The sequence below is a fragment of the Bos taurus genome, chromosome 8, assembly GCF_002263795.3.
Source record: "Bos taurus isolate L1 Dominette 01449 registration number 42190680 breed Hereford chromosome 8, ARS-UCD2.0, whole genome shotgun sequence".
NCBI classification, from domain to species: domain Eukaryota; kingdom Metazoa; phylum Chordata; class Mammalia; order Artiodactyla; family Bovidae; genus Bos; species Bos taurus.
In genome coordinates, this window is record NC_037335.1 from 65,798,636 (window position 1) to 65,811,493 (window position 12,858).

Here is a 12,858-nt window from a genome sequence, read left to right on the forward strand (position 1 = left end):
AGTCAGACACAACCTAGCAACTAAACAACAACAATGACTTTAATTATTATTTGTGAATTCTACTTTGATTAGAGTCTATATAAAAGGACAAGAAGTAAAAAAGCATAAGAAAATAGACCCTTTTTCTGCTTAAATTAACAAATGGCAGATTCACAGTGAGCTGGAATAGAAATAGTAGTGCTCTTTAGAAACTCCAGAGCTTTGGATTGAGATCACTGGGTGTTCTTCTACAAGCCATTCATCAGTGCCCCAAGTTCTGAGCTGAAGGATCTTACAGGGTGAGCCAGTGTGGCATTTCTCAGGTCCATTAATCTTTTTGATGAGGCGATGGCACCCCACTCCAGTACTCTTGCCTGGAAAATCCCATGGACGGAGGAGCCTGGTGGGCTGCAGTCCATGGGGTCTCTAAGAGTTTGACACGACTGAAGTGACTTAGCAGCAAAGGCTAAAAGCATTAATATTTCATAAAATCCTTGAGTGAGATCTCTCATTCTCTGTGGTTCCTTCTGTTCTAGGAAGGATGATGTCATCTTTGAAGTTGTTCCTAAAGACAGATGGTGGATGACCAGTACTACAACATGAGCCACAACAGATTAGTGTGAAGAGAATGTACGTAAGGCATGTAAGGGAGAGGCTTTCTACCTCTGGCGGTGGGGGTGGGGGGGGGCAGTGGGACACCTGTGCAACTTACTAAAGGACTTAGACCTCTCTCCCTTCCTCCAAAGGTGGTGCTGCTGGCAAGTGTGTCTTGGCAAAGTTTCACTGGATTTCAGATGTGTGCTGGAGAACAAATGATAGGTATAAAGTTTTTGCCAGAAGCATTCAGAGCCTGTATTTTGCAGAGCTGGAGATGACTGATCAGTGGTGCGTTTTACAAGATTGCTGTTTTAAGAATTACTTTGTTGGCCATCCTGGGGGAAGACTGCACAGAAAAAGATATGCATAGAATGTTAGTTCTCTTCATCACTGAAGTTAGGATCTTAAATGCACGCTTGCTTGTCACTCTGCTTCTCTTATGTGGTAAAGCCAGGAGGTTCATTTTTAATTCTTTTTGTACTTTGATTAAATGTTCTTCTGGTTTTAGTGCTGCTGATCCCTTGTTTTAAAGCTAAAGCAATGGTAATCACGTTGTAATGTATAAAAGTACTGAATCATTGTATTGTGTACAGTGTTGTGGGTCAATTACACTTCAAAAACCAGACAGAAAAACTCCTAAAAAAAGAAATCAGATTTGAGGTTACCATAGATGGGGGAATTGGATGAAGGGAATCAAGGGTAAAAACTTCCAGTTATAAGATCAAAAGTTCAAGCGTTGTAATGTACAACAGGATCAATATAATTAACACTGCTGTGTATTATATATGACAGTTGTTAAGAGAGTAATTCCTAGAGTTCACATCACAAGGAAACATATTTTTTTCTTTTTACTTTGTATCTATATGAAAAAATGTTCCTTGCTAAACTTACTGCAGTAATCATTTCATGATGTATATAAATTAAATAATTATACTGTAAACTTCAGTCAGTCAGTCAGTTCAGTCATTCAGTTGTGTCCGACTCTTTGTGACCCCATGAATCACAGCATGCCAGGCCTCCCTGCCCATCACCAACTCCCGGAGTTTACTTAAACTCATGTCCATCGAGTCAGTGATGCCATCCAGCCATCTCATCTTCTGTCGTCCCCTTCTCCTCCTGCCCCCAATCCCTCCCAGCTTCAGAGTTTTTCCAATGAGTCAACTCTTCACATGAGGTGGGCAAAGTAGTGGAGTTTCAGCTTCAGCATCAGTCCTTTCAATGAACACCCAGGACTGATCTCCTTTAGGATGGACTGGTTGGATCTCTTTGCAGTCCAAGGGACTCTCAAGAGTCTTCTCCAACATCACAGTTCAAAGGCATCAATTCTTCAGCACTCAGCTTTCTTCACAGTCCAACTCTCACATCCATACATGACCACTGGAAAAACCATACTCTTGACTAGATGGACCTTTGTTGGCAAAGTAACGTCTCTGCTTTTGAATATGCTATCTAGGTTGGTCATAACTTTCCTTCCAAGGAGTAAGCGTCTTTTAATTTCATGGCTGCAATCATCATCTATAGTGATTTTGGAGCCCCAGAAGATAAAGTCAGCCATTGTTTCCACTGTTGCCCCATCTATTTGCCATGAAGTGATAGGACCAGATGCCATGATCTTAGTTTTCTGAATGTTGAGCTTTAAGCCAACTTTTTCACTATCCTCTTTCACTTTCATCAAAAGGCTTTTATTTCCTCTTCACTTTCTGCCATAAGGGTGGTGTCATCTGCATATCTGAGGTTATTGATATTTCTCCCAGCAGTCTTGATTCCAGCTTGTGCTTCTTCCAGCCCAGCATTTCTTATGATGTACTCTGCATATAAGTTAAGTAAGCAGGGTGACAATATGCAGAACTTCAGTTCAGTTCAGTTCAATTGCTCAGTCGTGTCCGACTCCTTGAGACCCCATGAATCGAAGCACGCCAGGCCTCCCTATCCATCACCAACTCCTGGAGTTCACTCAGACTCACGTCCATGGAGTCAGTGGTGCCATCCAGCCATCTCATCCTCTGTCGTCCCCTTCTCCTCCTGCCCCCAATCCCTCCCAGCATCAGAGTCTTTTCCAATGAGTCAACTCTTCGCATGAGGTGGCCAAAGTACTAGAGTTTCAGCTTTAGCATCATTTTTTCCAAAGAAATCCTAGGGCTGATCTCCTTCAGAACGGACTGGTTGGATCTCCTTGCAGTCCAAGGGACTCTCAAGAGTCTTCTCCAACACCACAGTTCAAAGGCATTAATTCTTCGGCACTCAGCCTTCTTCACAGTCCAACTCTCACATCCATACATGACCACAGGAAAAACCATAGCCTTGACTAGATGGACCTTTGTTGGCAAAGTAATGTCCCTGCTTTTCAATATGCTATTAGGTTGGACAGTGCTATATGTCAGTTATATCCCAGCACAGCTGGAAAGACAAAAATAGAGATAAAAGAATTTGTACATCCTGAAAAAGAGAGACCATATTGAAGACATTCACCTTAGCAACTTCTGATAGAGAGACAGAACTGATTTTAATTTACTACTGATTTTTATCAAACTTTTAAGTTTTAGTTTAAGAGACAGGATCACAATTCTTTTCCCCAGTTACTAACACTTTGATTGTCTCAAATTCCCAAAAGGAAGTCCAAAATATCATGCTGTAGAATTTCTTATGACTTAGAATCTGTACTGCTTTTTTGCAAAGGAGCCAGTATCACCCCAAAATGCCTCTCTTCGCTCCTGGAGTCATAAAAATTATGCTTTTCAGTATACTCTTGGACAAGATCTAGTACCAAATAGTGAATGCTCTAACTCCTTTTGAGGGCTTGCTGGGTCTTTGTGAATAAGATGTCATTGGTGATCCATTCATTCACCAGAAGAATGTTGTTCTGATGTTTTCACAGAACATCTGTTTCACAGATGAGTTTCTGAACAACAGTTTCAGCCTGGGTAATACTTATGAGCTCATACTTTCTTACAATTTGGGTGAAATCCTCATTCTTCCACAGGTTGGGATCACCAAAAGACCCCAATAAATCTGCCCCACACAGCAATATTACCTTTGGCACACATTTTGCTTCTGACCCCACGGATTTCTTTTGACTAAAATCTTGACTTTGTTCAGCCAACTTCCTCCTCCATTCAGGTCTTTCTGGTATAGGTGAGTCCTTCTGGTGATCACAGCTACCAGCCTCCAATTTCTCTCAGTGGTGTCTGAGCACCTTAGCAGTCTCTAGCCACTCCTTCTGAAGCTTTTACCATGCACCCACATCCACCTACTTTGAATTCTTGGTGGCAAGATATGCAATGATAACTCAGCAATGGACAAAGAAGAGTTTGATGCTTCTTATATACCTTACTGACAGAATAAATTGTGCCTTGTCTTACTGTATATTTTCCTATTGCATTCATGTAGTTCTTGACCAGTTCAAACAACCTGAGGTGCATGTTGATGACTGAAATAAAAAACCACAAGCAAGGAGACCACAGTTGTCTTCTCGGAATTTTCTAGGCTAACAATGCTAAGTTGTTGGTCTAAGTGCAAAACCCTGACACATCCTTTGTCATTCTTACAAAGGAAATTCTGTCATTCTGAAGTGTTTTTCAAGGTTGGCTATCAGAATCATTCCAACTTGTGTGTCAATAGTCTTCTCCAAGTTGAGCTAGAACAGAGGATCCACGTCCAAATTGTAACTCACGTCCTCAAGGTTGACTGGCAAGAATCCTTGTATCTTATTGCTTTAACTTACATATCTTAGTTTATCAAGTGGAATTTTAAAGTAGTTTTCTTGTTATTGCCCATTCATATCCTTTGTTGATTTTTAAAAATAGGAACTCCTTAACTTTGTTGCTTTTGTGTTGTTATTTGTGGTTAGCATCTTGTTGTTGTCATCATCTTGGTAGTTCATTTGTAAGAATTTTTGGATATGCTAGACTTTGATTTATTGTCTTTTACATATGTCTCGAAAACTTACAGTATGCTTCATATATGTTGTTCCCTGCCTGTTAAAGTGTTTTAAAACATTCTGTGGGGGGAGGAGGGTTCAGGATGGGGAACACATAAATACGTATGGTGGATTCATTTCAATATTTGGCAAAACCAATACAATATTGCAAAGTTTAAAAATAAAATAAAATTTAAAAAAATTAAAAAAAAATTCTATAAGTATCAACTGTTGATTGAAAATGTTAATTGTCTTTAATGTTTTTGGTGTATTTATATCGTTTTCCCTATCCTTAGGTTAGCTTTGTATTTTTTTTTTTACTTTTGCTCTTTAATCTATTTAGAATTCAATTCTGTCTCCAATAACTAAATAAATAAAGAGGGAAAAAGGGAAAAAAGCTTCCCTACAGAAGAATTCCAGGTAATAAATGTGGGCAGAATGAGGAAAACAGAAAATTACCATTAGAACATCACAGTTACATTGTTGCAGGCCATATCCATGGATGAATGCCAAATATTTATTAATTACTATGGTGATTGTGAGATATGTTTGCAAGTTCTTTGTTATTTCTCTCTCCAGGAGGTGAAGGTTAATTCACCTCTGTTAAGTGTGGGCTGGACTGTGACTGTCTTTTAATAAATAGAGAATAGAAAGGAAAAAATAATAACTTTATAGCAGAAAATATGGGCAGACACCAATTAACCTAGTGACCAAATTAAGGTTACCAGTAACAAATCATTTTGACATCATACATCTTCTGATAAAATGTGATGAGACAGGCAAATCACCCTTACTGTATTTTCATAAAAATAAATTCTCCCTCCAATTTTTCCAAACTCCATCTAATCAAGGGACAACAATAAACAAACCTAAACTGAAGGACATTTTACAAGATACCTGACCAGTATTCTTCAAAAGCATCAGGAAAAATAAGACAGATTGATAAACTGTCTGATGAAAAGAAATTAGGAATGTGATGACTAAATGCAGTGTGTGGTCTTGAGAAATCAGGGGGAAAATGGGTTACATTCAAATAAACTTTAGTTGATGGTAATGTATCCATGTTAATTTCTTAGTATTGATAAATGTCCAATGGTAATGTAAGGTAACACTGGGGGAATCTGAATGAAGGATATAAAGAAGTTCTTTGTGCTCCTGGAAACTCTTCTGCAAATCTAAGTGAAATTTGTCTAAATAAAAATGTATTTCCAATTAAAAAAATTTTTATAAAGCTTAACACCTTGCAAGTAGTATAAATATCTCAGGGAATTTTTCATAGCAGTATGGTATGGAAGGTGTTTTGGAGACTGACAAACAACTAAAAAATAGTCTTTCAGTAAAAACAATAGGGCAAAAAGACATACTTTACTTAAAACCAATAGTTAAAAAAAAACAAAACAAAACAGGAGATTGTACAATACCATGCATGGGAAGGGATCTTGGGTTCATAGTATCCTGGACACTCGGGATCCTGGGCACTCCCATAGGTAGAAAGGTGCTTTCAATGAGCTTGAAACAACTTCATTTCAAAGTTGTTGTGAGCATATCTCACAGCTTTGTGCTGTCCCTGAGTGCTAGGGGTGCAAGCCAGAGTGACTCTAGTCATTGTCCACATCTTGTCTTGAATCCTTGATTCTAAGACAATGGTCATAAAGACTGGATAGACAGCAAAGTGACCCATTAGTTTTCAGAATTTTGAGTGTTACTGATTCCTGCATCTGTGGTGTTGCCTGTTTCCCTTTCTGGCAGCTGGGGTACTCAGTGCAGAGAAAAGCACTTGAGGACAAAATGTTGCAGCTCACCTGTGATGGGAAGACTCTGAGAGGGATGGGAAAACTAGGCAGGTGCTGCTCTGATGAAGTCAGAGGAGTATGCAGGGAGGAAGACCTGCTCTCCACCACCGTGTCCAGGATGTTACCCATCCCTCCCAATCTTGTCACAAACGTCTTTGTGACTTTCCAGAGGGAAAGACCAGATGAACCTTATCCCTCAGTGAAAGAGAAGGAAAATGGAACTTGGGTCACCTCCACCACACCAAAGATTGTGTGCCCCAGGTATGCACTTTCTGTCTAGCTCCTATTGGGTTCTCTCTTTCTGCTGGCAGTAAACACTGCAAATGTTTTTGGAGTAAAAATCATTGTCATTTCTGAAAGTAACTGCCCCTGCAGGCTTCTTTTTCCTATTTTCTCAATCTCTAAAATATAGGATCATTCTTCAGATGCCTTTCAGTTATTTCAGACTTTGAATACTCCCATGTTAATCTATGGAGAAGGCAATGGCACCCCACTCCAGTACTCTTGCCTGGAGAATCCCATGGACGGAGGAGCCTGGTAGGCTTCAGTCCATGGTGTCACTAAGAGTCGGACACGACTGAGCGACTTCATTTTCACTTTTCACTTTCATACGTTGGAGAAGGAAATGGCAACCCACTCCAGTGTTCTTGCCTGGAGAATCCCAGGGACAGAGGAGCCTGTTGGGCTGCTGTCTATGGGGTTGCACAGAGTCAAACACAACTGAAGCGACTTAGCAGCAGCAGCAGCAGCAGCATGTTAATCTATTTCCCTATAAATCCTTCTTGTAAAAATAAATTTCTTCTTTTGCCCTCCTACTGTCTGCTCATATTCTTAATTCAAACACTTATAATAACTTATTAATTCATCATACTACTTTTAGCTTCTTCAGTCTATCCTAAGAATAGCTGAAAAAAAAAAAAACAATTTTTTTGTATAATCTATGGCTTGGTAGGCATATTTTTCTGGTCAAATATGTGCAACACTCTCTATTATCTACAAATACCTTCCTAAAAGTCTTAGTCTAGATGTCCAGCCTTGCTGTTCATTGTCTATAATATTTTTCAACATTATGTCCATTGTTTCTCAGCCTGGTTTTCATGGTTACCTGCAGGATTCACAGTAGGTAGTAAGGAGGCATAATTACCACAAACTGTATTTGTTGTTCAGTCACTAAGTCATGTCTGACTATTTGCAACCCCATGGACTGAAGCACAGGCTTCCAAAGTTTGCTCAAACTCATGTCCATTGAGTCAGGGATGCCATACAACCATCTCATCCTCTGTTACCCCTTCTTCTCTTGTCCTCAGTCTTTCCCAGCATCAGGGTCTTTTTCAAAGAGTCAGCTCTTCACATCAGGTGGCCTAAATACTGGAGCTTCAGCTTCAGCATCATGCCTTCCAATGAATATTCAAGGTTGATTTCCTTTAGGATTGACTGGTATGATCTCCTTGCTGTCCAAGGGACTCTCAAGAGTCTTCTCCAGCACCACAGTTTAAAAACATCAATTCTTCAACCTTATTCATGGCCCAGCTCTCACATCCATACATGACTACAGGGGAAAACCATAGCTTTGACTATATGGAACTTTATAAGAAAAGTGATGTCTCTGCTTTTTGATACGTTGTCTATGTTTGTCATAGCTTTTTCCAAGGAACTAGCATCTTTTGATTTCATGACTGGAGTCACCATCCAGAGTGATTTTGGAGCTCCAAAATAAAGTCTGTCACTGTTTCCAATTTTTCACTGTCTGTTTGCCATGAAGTAAGGGGACTGGATGCTATGATCTTAGTTTTTTGAATGTTGGTTTTAGGCCAGCTTTTTCATTCTCCTCTTTCACCTTCATCAAGAGGGTCTTTAGTTCCTCTTCACTTTCTGCCATTAGAGTGGTATCTTCTGCATATCTGAGATTGCTGATATTTCTCCAAGCTATCTTGATTCCAGCAGCTTGTGATTCATCCAGTCTGACATTTTGCATGATATTCTCTGCATATATGTTAAATAAACAGGGTGACAATATACAGCCTTGATGTATTCCTTTCCCAATTTGGAACCAGTCTGTTGTTCCAAGTCCGGTTCTAACTGTTGCTTCTTGACCCACATATAGGTTTCTGAGGAGACAGGTAAGGTGGTCTGGTAGTGCCATCTCTAAAAGAATTTTCCACAGTTTATTGTGATCCACACAGTCAAAGGCTTTGGCATAATCCATGAAGCAGAAGTAGGTGTTTTTCTGAAATTCCCTTGCTTTCTCTATGATCCAATGAATGTTGGCAATTTGACCCTGGTTCCTCTGCCTTTTCTAAACTCACCTTGTATGTTTGGAAGTTCTCAGTTCATATACTGCTAACACCTAACTTGAAGGATTTTGAGCATAACCTTACCAGCACGTGAAATTAGTGCAACTGTTTGGTAATTGGAACATTCTTTGACGTTGCCCTTCTTTAGGATTGGAATGAAAACTGACCTTTTCCAGTCCTGTGGCCACTGCTGAGCTTTCCAAATTGCTGACAAACTGAGTGCAGCATTTTAACTGCATAAGTCTTTCAGGATTTGAAATAGTTCAACTGGAATTCCATCACCTCCCAGCAATCTTAGTAGTAAAATGCATTAAACTTTATCCATTTATTTTATCTATGTTGTCACATGAATCAACGGTTTGTTCCTTTTGTTAAAGAATAGTATTCCACTGTACGGAGGTACCATACTTTGTTAATCCACTCACCTGTTGAAGTACTTCTGGATTGTTTCCACTTTTGGGTGATTGTGAAAGAAGCTAGGTTTATAAACTTCTGAACTGGTAACTTTTATTCATTCACAAAATGGAACCAATGAAGGTTGGTTATCCCCACACATTCACCTTCCCTACTGGCCCTCCTGGCCATCAGCTGTATCTGAAGGAAGAAAGATAAAGGGAAATACGATTTTACCCTACCTGCTTCCTTGCCCCCGAGGGGAAAAGCAAATGTGCCTGGAACAACAACAACAACAAACCTTCAGTTCAGTTGTTCAGTCGTGTCCGACTCTTTTCGACCCCATGAATCGCAGCACGCCAGGCCTCCCTGTCCATCACCAACTCCCGGAGTTCATTCAGACTCACGTCCATCGAGTCAGTGATACCATCCAGCCATCTCATCCTCTGTCGTCCCCTTCTCCTCCTGCCACCAATCCCTCCCAGCATCAGAGTCTTTTCCAATGAGTCAACTCTTTGCACGAGGTGGCCAAAGTACTGGACTTTCAGCTTTAGCATCATTCCTTCCAAAGAAATCCCAGGGCTGATCTCCTTCAGAATGGACTGGTTGGATCTCCTTGCAGTCCAAGGGACTCTCAAGAGTCTTCTCCAACACCACAGTTCAAAGGCATCAATTCTTCAGCACTCAGCCTTCTTCACAGTCCAATTCTCACATCCATACACGACCACAGGAAAAACCATAGCCTTGACTAGATGGACCTTTGTTGGCAAAGTAATGTCTCTGCTTTTGAATATGCTATCTAGGTTGGCCATAACTTTCCTTCCAAGGAGTAAGCTTCTTTTAATTTCATGGCTGCAATCACCATCTGCAGTGATTTTGGAGCCCCAAAAATAAAGTCTGACACTGTTTCCACTGTTTCCCCATTTATTTGCCATGAAGTGATGGGACCAGATGCCATGATCTTCATTTTCTGAAGGTTGAGTTTTAAGCCAACTTTTTCACTCTCCTCTTTCACTTTCATCAAGAGGCTTTTGAGTTCCTCTTCACTTTCTGCCATAAGGGTGGTGTCATCTGCATATCTGAGGTTACTGATATTTCTCCCAGCAATCTTGATTCCAGCTTGTGTTTCTTCCAGTCCAGCGTTTCTCGTGATGTACACTGCATATAAGTTAAATAAGCAGGGTGACAATATACAGCCTTGACGTACTTCCTTTTCCTATTTGGAACCAGTCTGTTGTTCCATGTCCAGTTCTAACGGTTGCTTCCTGACCTGCATACAAATAGCTCAAAGTATTCCCATCTCTTTCAGAATTTTCCACAGTTTATTGTGATCCACACAGTCAAAGGCTTTGGCATAGTCAATAAAGCAGAAATAGATGCTTTTTTGGAACTCTCTTGCTTTTTCCATGATCCAGTAGATGTTGGCAATTTTATCTCTGGTTCCTCTGCCTTTTCTAAAACCAGCTTGAACATCAGGAAGTTCACAGTTCACATATTGCTGAAGCCTGGCTTGGAGAATTTTGAGCATTACTTTACTGGTGTGTGAGATGAGTGCAATTGTGCAGTACTTTGAGCATTCTTTGGCATTGCCTTTATTTGGGATTGGAATGAAAACTAACCTTTTCCAGTCCTATGGCCACTGCTGAGTTTTCCAAATGTGCTGGCATATTGAGTGCAGCACTTTCACAGCATCATCTTTCAAGATTTGAAATAGCTCAACTGGAATTCCATCACCTCTACTAGCTTTGTTCGTAGTGATGCCCGAGGCCAGGGGTGGCGGCCGGGAAGACCAACCCCACGTCCAAGGAGCCGTGGCTGCGCAGGTGCAGAGAGCTTTGAGGAGCTATCCCAAGTTGAAGGTCAGGAAGGGCTGCGGTGAGGAGATACCCCTCGTTCAAGGTAAGGAGCAGCAGCTGTGCTTTGCTGGAGTAGCCGTGAAGAGATACGCCATGCCCAAGGTAAGAGAAACCCAAGTAAGACAGTAGGTGTTGCAAGAGGGCATCAGAGGGCAGACACACTGAAACCATACTCACAGAAAACTAGACAATCTAATCACACTAGGACCACAGCCTTGTCTAACTCAATGAAATTAAGCTATGCCCTGTAGCGCCACCCAAGATGGGCGGGTCATGATGGAGAGGTCTGACAGAATGTGGTCCACTGGAGAAGGGAATGGCAAACCACTTCAGTATTCTTGCCTTGAGAACCCCATGAACAGTATAAAAAGGCAAAATGATAGGATACTGAAAGAGGAACTCCCCAGGTCAGTAGGGGCCCAATATGCTACTGGAGATCAGTGGAGAAATAACTCCAGAAAGAATGAAGGGATGGAGCCAAAGCAAAAACAATACCCAGCTGTGGACATGACTGGTGATAGAAGCAAGGTCCAATGCTGTAAAGAGCAATACTGCATAGGAACCTGGAATGTCAGGTCCATGAATCAAGGCAAATTGGAAGTGGTCAAACAAGAGATGGCAAGAGTGAATGTCGACATTCCAGGAATCAGAGAACTAAAATGGACTGGAATGGGTGAATTTAACTCAGATGACCATTATATCTACTACTGCGGGCAGGAATCCCTCAGAAGAAATGGAGTGGCCATCATGGTCAACAAAAGAGTCCGAAATGCAGTACTTGGATACAATCTCAAAAACGACAGAATGATCTCTGTTCGTTTCCAAGGTAAACCATTCAGTTTCACAGTAACCCAAGTCTATGCCTCAACCAGTAATGCTGAAGAAGCTGAAGCTGAACAGTTCTATGAAGACCTACAAGACCTTTTAGAACTAACACCCCAAAAAGATGTCCTTTTCATTATAGGGGACTGGAATGCAAAAGTAGGAAGTCAAGAAACACCTGGAGTAATAGGCAAATTTGGCCTTGGAATATGGAATGAAGCAGGGCAAAGAGTAATAGAGTTTTGCCAAGAAAATGCACTGGTCATAGCAAACACCCTCTTCCAACAACACAAGAGAAGACTATACACATGGACATCACCAGATGGTCAACACCGAAATCAGATTGATTATATTCTTTGCAGCCAAAGTTGGAGAAGCTCTATACAGTCAACAAACCTTAGGGGATAGCATCAAAATCTTTACTGCTCATATAATGAAAGCTATGGTAAAATGTGAATGTTGAATTCTCCTTCATAAAGTGAGAAAAAATCAGTCAGAAAATAGAAACATATTGTGAATTAAGACTTAGAGTTTATTGCTGCTCCTAAGTCTCTTCAGTCATGTCCGACTCTGTGTGACCCCATAGATGGCTGCCCACCAGGCTCCCCCGTCCCTGGGATTCTCCAGGAAAAAACACTGGACTGGGTTGCCATTTTCTTCTCCAATGCGTGAAAGTGAAAAGTGAAAGTGAAGTCGCTCAGTTGTGTCTGACCCTCAGCGATCCCATGGACTGCAGCCTTCCGGGCTCCTCCGTCCATGGGATTTTTCTAGGCAAGAGTACTGGAGTGGGGTGCCATTGCCTTCTCTGAGAGTTTATTGACTGAGGTATATTAGAGGAATGCCTTGGTTATACTTAGCTGTATTTCTATCCTTTGGAAAAATTCTCATTAAAAATATCCCTCAAGTCCTCCAATTCTCACAAACTGTCCCAGAAGTTAGTTCTAGTTATATTTCCTTGAGTTAAGTGTGGATACAGGGTAATGAGAAATACAATGTTAAAGTTAAGAAATAGCATAGGTAAAAAAGCAATAATGTAAGATAACAGAGGATAATTACATATAGGTCTTGAACTAGAAAGTAATCCAAGTTCTTAACTCATTTATTCTGATGCAATTTAATAAAAGACTGAGAACTCTTCAAAAAGTTATAGAGAAATGAGATACTGCAAATTAAATTTACATTGGAAATGTTAGCACATTTATCCAATA

General features: G+C 40.6%; 1 pseudogene; it reads right to left on the reverse strand.

Moving 5' to 3' along the window:
- Positions 1–3,217: 3,217 nt before the first annotated feature.
- LOC100139070 (nicotinamide/nicotinic acid mononucleotide adenylyltransferase 1-like) lies at positions 3,218–6,414 on the reverse strand (annotated as a pseudogene).
- Between the last annotated feature and the right edge of the window lie 6,444 nt (positions 6,415–12,858).